Source organism: Atta colombica, unplaced genomic scaffold (genome assembly GCF_001594045.1).
Source record: "Atta colombica isolate Treedump-2 unplaced genomic scaffold, Acol1.0 scaffold157, whole genome shotgun sequence".
Classification (NCBI taxonomy): Eukaryota; Metazoa; Arthropoda; class Insecta; order Hymenoptera; family Formicidae; genus Atta; species Atta colombica.
The window spans coordinates 259,444-268,300 of NW_017259247.1; the positions used below are offsets into that span (position 1 = coordinate 259,444).

At 29.4% G+C, this 8,857-nt stretch overlaps 1 protein-coding gene across 6 annotated transcripts in view; it reads left to right on the plus strand.

Moving 5' to 3' along the window:
* The window catches only part of LOC108685777 (ecdysone receptor), a 286,435-nt gene that overhangs the window by 229,240 nt on the left and 48,338 nt on the right, over positions 1-8,857 (plus strand). The window lies entirely within an intron of this gene.

Consider the following 8,857-nt stretch of genomic DNA (forward strand, 5'->3'; position numbering starts at 1 on the left):
AAAGATTAAAATGATCAGAAAAATGAATATTTTATGAGATTTATATTTTATTTCATATTTTTTGTATAAAAACATCGGAATAACTATGAAATATCTTATAAGATGTTGATATTTTTTGTGACATTTTTATTCTATTGTAAAATGTCATGAAAAATCAAATTATGTAAAAAATGTATATCTTGGCGTTTTTTTATTAATTGAATCGTTTAAATGCATTGAATAACTAAGAAATAGTTAATTAGAATTATTTAGAATTATTTAAATATTTTTGCAAGAAGAAAAGTTTCTCTAAAATTGTTGATTTCTTATTATCTTAACCCTTTATTAGTCACGTGGAGATCAAACTAACCCTTCTTACTTGCATCAACATACGTTTCTCCATTTTTGTTTGCGACACTAGCGCTTTTAGTATTCCTCCCTCCAGTTTATTCTTGTATCTATAATGAAGTAGCCCAGATAAAGCTAAAATATTTTGGCAATAAATAACAAATTTTATATTTTTTTCATCATTTTGACTCCAATCTATGTAACTTTCTGTGATTTAATTCAGCATATTATTTCAGCATATTTTATTGTATATTGGTATTATTTTTATGAAATAATGTTCTCAATAGTAACGAAATATAAATTTCTAAAGAGCAGGTAAAATCGATTCATAAGACAACTTTAAAATATTTTTCAGAATTTTTTACGAACTTTTTTAAAAAACTCTTAAATATGCTTTAAAGTTATGTGTCGATTTTAAATATTTTGCACATTGTAACTAAAAAAAAGATTATTAATTACAAAAAAAATACAAAATTACAAAATAATAGAGAATTTTCGACTCAATTTAATCCGCTTTACCTGCGACAGATATTTCTTTTCTTTGAGCAGGCATTGAGAAAATAGTTGTGAGCGTTTCCTGATGATAGGCTAGATAATTTTAGCTAGGTAATTTTGGCTATATTTAATGCCTTTACAGGTTTATAAATAGACTGTATTTTCTCTACTTATGTATAAAACAATATTCTTCTAACATTCTTAATAGGAATCGCTGATGGAATAACAGAGCTATTGACTAAATCTAAATATATAATTTAATCATAACAAAACGTGCCTGTATGTACACATAAAAGATTTATACTTATGTGTGTGGCTACTTGTGGCTACTAGGTCACCGACTAATGGTTGATCGCAATGTCGTAAACGGGTGTATGTCAGTTGTTCACATCACTAATTGGGTAATTAAAAATAATATCTCATTGATTAAGCAATAAAAAATTACTGAAACAAACTGATGTGAGTATTTGTGCAATTGAACTGTGTACAAGTGCTCTCTGATTTGACATCCCTAAACATTGTCGGTTGTCTAATTATCAATATGTAGTATCAAAATGAAAATTTAAGTTAAACAAAGTGTCTTTAACTTAATATTCTGTAACTAAATACTCATATCAAATTACTATTTTTCAAATATATATCAAATTACTAATTTTTTTAAATTATCATTTTACACAGTCTCAAAAAATTACCGAGTAATTTACTGTAATTTACCGGGTAAATTGTCAAATTGGGTCATTTTTATCTCTAAGCTGAAGCGATGATCTTCATTGTTTTGTTTCAGCGATTCGTTCGCGCGATCACTTCGAATTATGAAAAGAATTCGTGTAACGATGCCGCTCCATCGCGTCAGAATCGGGTTTTAACTTATAGCCGAGTTCTCCGCGAAATTTAAACGCATCATCACGCACGCCATCTCTAGAATTAAAAGTGATTCCGTTTCTAAAAAAAAACTTACTTGGGCATTTTTATTATGATCTGAGCTCCCGTAGTTTCCCTGGCAGCTGTACAAGCTCCTCGTTTCGCTGTTACAACCATGGAAGAAGACACGATGTAACAATTTCAAGGGTACATAGTAGTCAATCAATAGAATTGCTAATTATCTCAAAAAGCAACATGGCTCCTGTCATTCTGTCATCACATGTCGTAATGTATTATAATACGTATATATAATGTATGGAGAAAAGAAAGAAAGGAATTATGCCCAGTTTTATAGGGGAATTTGAGCCCGGATGAACAACTTTGAGACAAGTCTAAAATTTTAAGGTATCAAAAGAGAATCAAAAATTCTATAAGCCCACCTTTACAGGAGAGGTTTCCTGAGTGCTAGAACTATCCAAAGTTCGCTATTAAAATCATGTGCTATTAAAATCACTGGTCTTATTTAATTTCTCTGCGTCTATGGTATCTCTTCGCGATGACGATGGTAACGGATTGTATCAAAGACATTGAAGTAATATTTAAAATGTATTTGGTACAGTTCATTAATCCAGTTGACAGTTATATATATAGTATCTGGGATCTGCCCAACACTTTGACGAAGACATCAATGTGCCAGCAAAATTAATGATATTTTTTTACTTTTAGAGAGTTCCGATGAGGAACTGAAGCGAGATAAAGTTCATATATTGGTTCATATATAAGTTCATATATAATTACATTTCAATTAAGCAATTAAAATCTTTTGTTTTAATTTTGTTGTCTCTCTCTCTTTTTCATCGATTAATATATCATTTATAACTATTCATTTAGGGTCAAAAAAAGGTTTTAGTTGTCTTCATCAAGATTGAATATATTCCAGATATTAGATGATTCGAGAAATCGAATAAAACCAGTTCTACATGATACACAATACATGGTAATAATAGCGAAACTTTGAATAGCTGTAGCATTTATTTTACAAAGTTGTGCATATGGAACTTTTTAATCCTTTTTTTATACTCTACAATCCTAGCTAGGTCTCAATGCTGTTCAGCCGGGTCCCAAACTGGACAATCTTTTGTTCAGAATTAGTGACACATTATATGAATAAGAAAAATATCAATCATGTAAAACATAACTATTGGATTAGTGCAAAAGTTCGTACCCAATTTATTATTCAAACAGCTGCAGTTTTGTTAAAAATATACAAAATTTAAATTTAAAAAAAGAGTTTTAAAGCTTGAAATCTCTTCGAATGATATTACTATATTTTTTAAGTTTATGTGAGTTTTGTAATTTTTACATATAGAAAACTACGAGCTGAAAAAATAAAAAATTTTTTACTCTTTATCGTAAAAGCTTGAAACTTTTTCTCTAAATCATTTAAAAATGTTCTTACGATTTTTTGTTACTGAGTTGTTGCAAATTAAATAAAATGAATATTTTGATTTTGATTGCTCATAACTCTATCAAAACCATCACAATTTAAAAAAATAAATTCTTAAATTTTCTCAGGTAGAGTAAGATTTTATTTTATTTTTAATAAAAATATCAATCGGTTTGAAATTTGAATAATAAATTGGGCACGAACTTTTGTACTGACCTATATATCTATCAGAAAAATATATTCATAGATATTCACGTAAAAAATATGTAATATATATTAATCAATGCAGATAATTGTTTATTATTGTTATTTTATTTATTATATTACACTTTTATATTTTTATTAATTTACAAAGCTTTGTAATAATAATTTAATGTCAAAATTTATGTCTTAAATTTGTATCATTGATTAAGCTGAATATGTCGCGCCACATTTTGATTAGCATTTTGATTGGCTAATCCACTATGTGCTAGTGGAAATAATAAGATGTACGCAATTATTTTTTGCTGGCCAATAATAGAGCACGACTCAACTTCGCCATCTTGAATAATTTTTAATGGGGAATTGATCTTCGAGTTATAAGACGAAAATGATGAGAACAGACACGAGCTATAAAGTTCAATAAAAGAATTATTTAATTAATTTCTTTATATTTCATTATTTTTTACTTTTATAAATTAGCATACATATTAAATTCAGGATTAATTTTTTTTAAATTAAATTAAACGGTTAAATTGAATTGCGTTGCTATGTATGAACATAGTTATGTACAATAAGATGGCGGATTTCAATCATTGCGCAAAACGTGACGAAAATCCGAGAAATGAGCATATCCTTATACTTCCATCATGGTCATAACATGGAAGAATGCGCATTGAGCATTATGCGCATTATTACACTTTATCTTCTTCCACTCATAATTACAATGTCATTAGCTCTGTCTCTCTTTGCGATTGTTCTTCACGCGATTGTTGAATCTCGCGAATCACCGTTTGAAGAGTCTCTGCCGCTAGCGTAGAGAGCATCTTTTTTCTTTGTCATAATAGACATTATTATCATTGCTTCATCATTTATTCGATTCCGGATGAGCCTCCAAAAATGGCGCATTTGCTACATCGTTCTCAAATGAGATGTCCGTTGCGCCGCTCTCGTTCTTTCTCACTACATACACATGCGCATACACATTCGCGCGATCATACAGATATATCAGATCACGCAGAGATATATCAGATTACGCTCGCAGAAAAGAAAGAACATTTTATCAAATGAATTCGCAAGACTTTTATTCAATAAAGAAATAGAGAAGCATCCGTTAACAGCTGAATCAAACTCGATTCTGTCAAATTAAGCTGCAAAACATGATCGATCCATCCTCCGTCTGAGAATGCTCTACGATTATCTTCTCAATGCCCGCTCAAACCAAAGAGATGTTTCTTGCAAATGTAACAATATTTTAATGTTGCTTAAATTTAAACATATTTAGTTTTGAAATATTAGGTGTACAACTTTGCTTCCGCCGTTTTTTTCCGAAATTCGAGGCTTTATTGTAAAAAACTGGTTATACATTTATGATTCAAAGTATTGTCCATCACTGGCCACTACTTTCTCCCATCTTTCGGGTAGCGTACGAATCCCGCGTCGAAAAAATTGGTCATCTTTTGAGGCTATCCACGAATCGATCCAATTTTTTACTTCTTCATAAGATCGGAAGTGCTGGTCAGCCAGGCCATGTGCCATTGATCGAAACAAGTGATAATCAGAGCAACGTCTGAAGAATACGGCGGGTGGGGTAGGACTTCCCATTTCAACGTTTCCAAGTATGTCTTGACCACTTTCGCAACATGGGGTCGAGCATTGTCATGCTGCAAAATCACTTTATCATGTCTCTCGTTGTATTGCGGCCGTTTGTCTTTCAATGCTCGGCTCAAACGCATCAATTGCGTTCGATACCGATCGCCTGTGATTGTTTCAGTCGGTTTTAACAGTTCGTAATACACTACGCCGAGCTGGTCCCACCAAATACAGAGCATGACCTTGGATGTCAAAATCACCGTTCTTGAAGCGTTAAAACCATTCACGACACGTTCTTTCACTAATAGTGGCCTCATCATAAGTATTTGAGAGCATTCGATGAGCCTCAGCCGCAGATTTCTTCATATTGAAGCAAAAAATTAAAACCTGCCGCAAATGACGAGAATTTGGCTCGTAAACTGACATTTTCAATCGAGAATAACTTTATGATGCAGACACAAATCGATTAATGTTTCTATGGGGTTATGTTGAGAGATGCCCAAGTTTATTGTATGACGCCTATGATCTATTTATTTCGACCACCACTTACCGCTAAAGTCATCTATAGGAAAACGGCGGAAGCAAAGTTGTACACCTAATAATTTGATATTATGAATAAATTCTAGTTCTTTTTTTTTTAATAATAATACTTGTTTTGTTATTTTCTAATAAAGATGTTTCTTCATATTTTCATTTATTTTTGTAAGAATTACTGTGAAAAAATATATGCAAATAAACAAATAATATAAACAGAAAAATATAATGTGATATTACGTAATTTTCGGAATTATTGCTAGCTTTAAACAATTACATTATTTAAATATATTTAATTTAAATATATTTTAAATATTTTGTGTATTCATACTTTAAATTTAAGTACAGTAATAATTAAAATTTATTCGATATTATTTTTATTGTCTATATTTACTGCATAACTTGTAAGCTATGAATTTGATTAAAATGTTAGAAATATTAAAGAAATATTTTTTTAAATGTGGATTTTTAACTTTCGAAAATTATTATTTTCTGTTTGTAAAGTGTCTTATAGTTAATTTATAATTATTTATAAATAAAAATAAAAAATTGGATCTACATAAAAAATAAATTAACTTACATTGAGAAAAATGGTTTGGATTAAATCAATGCTCGCAACAATTTGCACATTTCAGGTCAATTCCGACGAGGGACCACTACTACCGCTCGAGGCTCGGCGGCCGGGTGCTCACGTGATGCTCTGATTTAGGAGTGTCTCTATATCAGAAATATACTGGGAACGCATCTTCCATCAAATTATTATTGAAACATGTTTTTTATTAAATAATTTATTTCCAATACATTATTATCAGTAGAATCGAGCAAACGAATTAAAAAATATTTCTATATTTCTGGTATACCTCGAGTAGTAGGAGGTAGTCGCTCGTTAGAATCGGCCCGAAATGTGCAAATCGTTGCGAGCACTGGATTAAATAGTAGAGAAAAGACTCCTATTTTGAGAGTTTATTTTTAGTAAATGCTGGAAGTCTATGGACAGAATTTAAAGAATAATAAATCATTTTGAAGGGAATTTAATAAGCTTTAATGTTATTAATGTTATGTAAAATTCAATTCAAATTCAATTTTTTTTTAATTAAAGATATATATAAAGTGAGCAAACCGCAAAGTCAAAAAATTATGCTTCTAATATGAGATGTCCCGAGAAATCGAATAAAACGCAAAATACATCGGTATTGCAATTAAAAACTTTATTTAATGTTCTAAAATATGAACAAACATAGCTAGTGTACGCGCAAAATGAGCATGCGATGCATTGTATCCGGGATTTGTCTTCAAAAAGTTGGAATCATCGCAGAAACAGACACTCGATATTCATTCTGGTTGTTTTTTTTATTATTGTAAAATAACATTTATATTTTAGCAACGATTTTCATTATAACATAGCAGCGTAAGACCTTGGTGATCTAAAGGCTTAGAACATTCGTACGGAATATCCGGATTCATATCCCGGCCGAGATAATATTTTTCGCAATAAATTTATTAACAGTTTCAACATATTAACGTCTTTATAATATAATGCTTGATGATAGCAAATTATTAAAATTGTTTGTCAATATATTTTCGCTATTATTAGAATAATTTTAATTGTGTTTATAAGTCCGGAAAAACAATTTGGTGCGCAATTCGAAAAAACTACAATATGGTATTAAATGCAAGTACATATATAATGCAAGTACATATATATTAGTAATTCAAGATTGAATTATTTAAAGCAATGAAGATCCAGCTTCGATCGTAATAAGCATTTTAAATTTCTGGTATTGATTGTGTTTTTCACATATGTGGTCTAAAATAAAGATTCTTAATGTAGCAGCATAAATTATTTCATATTAGAAATATCCTGATATCGCCTAAATTACGATTTTCACTCCTTATGGTTTTACGATCATCCAATCTAACTTCTGTAATTAAGCAATTTAACATATCCCGTATTTTTCTATTAGTACAATTTTACTCTAACACTATATGAAGAATTTATTGCCAAATATTTATTTATTAAATAATAAATAAGGTTAAGGCTCATCTCAATGAAACTTTGAAGTCTAAATTCTAAAATCCTTTTTTACAACAGAAATGATCTACTAATGAATTTTCCACTGAATAGTTTTCAATCGAAGAGCAATAAATTCATGACGGCACAATAAATAGCGTTTATTAGTTTAACAGGAATGCCGCTATCTCATATTAGGTACCTATCTTATAATAGGGAGCTTTTCGCTAATTCTAGTGGAAAATGGAATGGATCAGAATTTTCTAGTTAAGTCTATTAGAATTCTAGTTGAGATAACTACAACTCTGATTAATATAATTATTCTGGTAAAAATAAAAATACTAGTAGATTTTATCAGAAATATTATATCAACCAAGAATTCTTATTTCATCTAGAATTCTAATAAATTTAATCAGAAATTTCTGATTCGTTCATTTTTAACCAGAAATTTTTGATTCGTTCATTTTTAACCAGAAATTTTTTTCAGTGTATCATTAAAAAAGTTATGCGATTACTGAAAGGTTAATATTTATACGCAGAATAACTAAAGGGCTTACATTACATAAAAAATTATGTAAACCAGTTTTTAAAAAATATAATGTTGCTATCTCGTAATTTGTTTTATTAAGTAATTTAGCATAATATAAATTACTTTATAATTTTATAGTATTGATTTGGCCAACTGTTTATCCTTAGATCGTAATCGACAGGTTAGTTATATCCTACTGACGACTAGTCATTGCAATAATAATCCTATTCAATACGAGAAGAATCACAGGTTCGGTTGAATGGCTAATAGGGCGAAGCTATCATAGAATTATATCTAAATGCATTTTTTTTATTCATCTGCAAAATTTCTTAGGAATATCTTAATTTTTTCAAATTCTATTTTCAGCAAACGATAGCCAAAAACTATGCAATGATTACATACTTCGTCTTAATTCTAGACGAAATATGCATCAAATCAGTTGACCATAAGATAGAATTTGTTCATACGATACGATTTGCTGAATCGTTTTGTCGCATCTGTTTTTTTTCTGTGCTCTGTAGCTATACACAAGGAATGGAAAGTTACTCTTTAAAAGTAACTAGTTACCGTTACTGATTCTCAAAAAGTAACTTATTATTCAGAGTCAGTTATTATTACTTAAAAAGTAATGATTTGTTATTTTTTCGTTATTTTTTTCATATTGAAATAAGATCAATGTAAAAAATTTTGTATTACTTTTTTGTTTAAATATTAATAAAAACAATAAACAGTAATGACATTTGATTAATAAAATATAACTAAGAAGCGAAATTATTTGCCGATTCGATCTAAAGCTTTGTACATATGTATATAATAATATTTCAGAGTGAATTTATATATATATATATATATATATCCAATT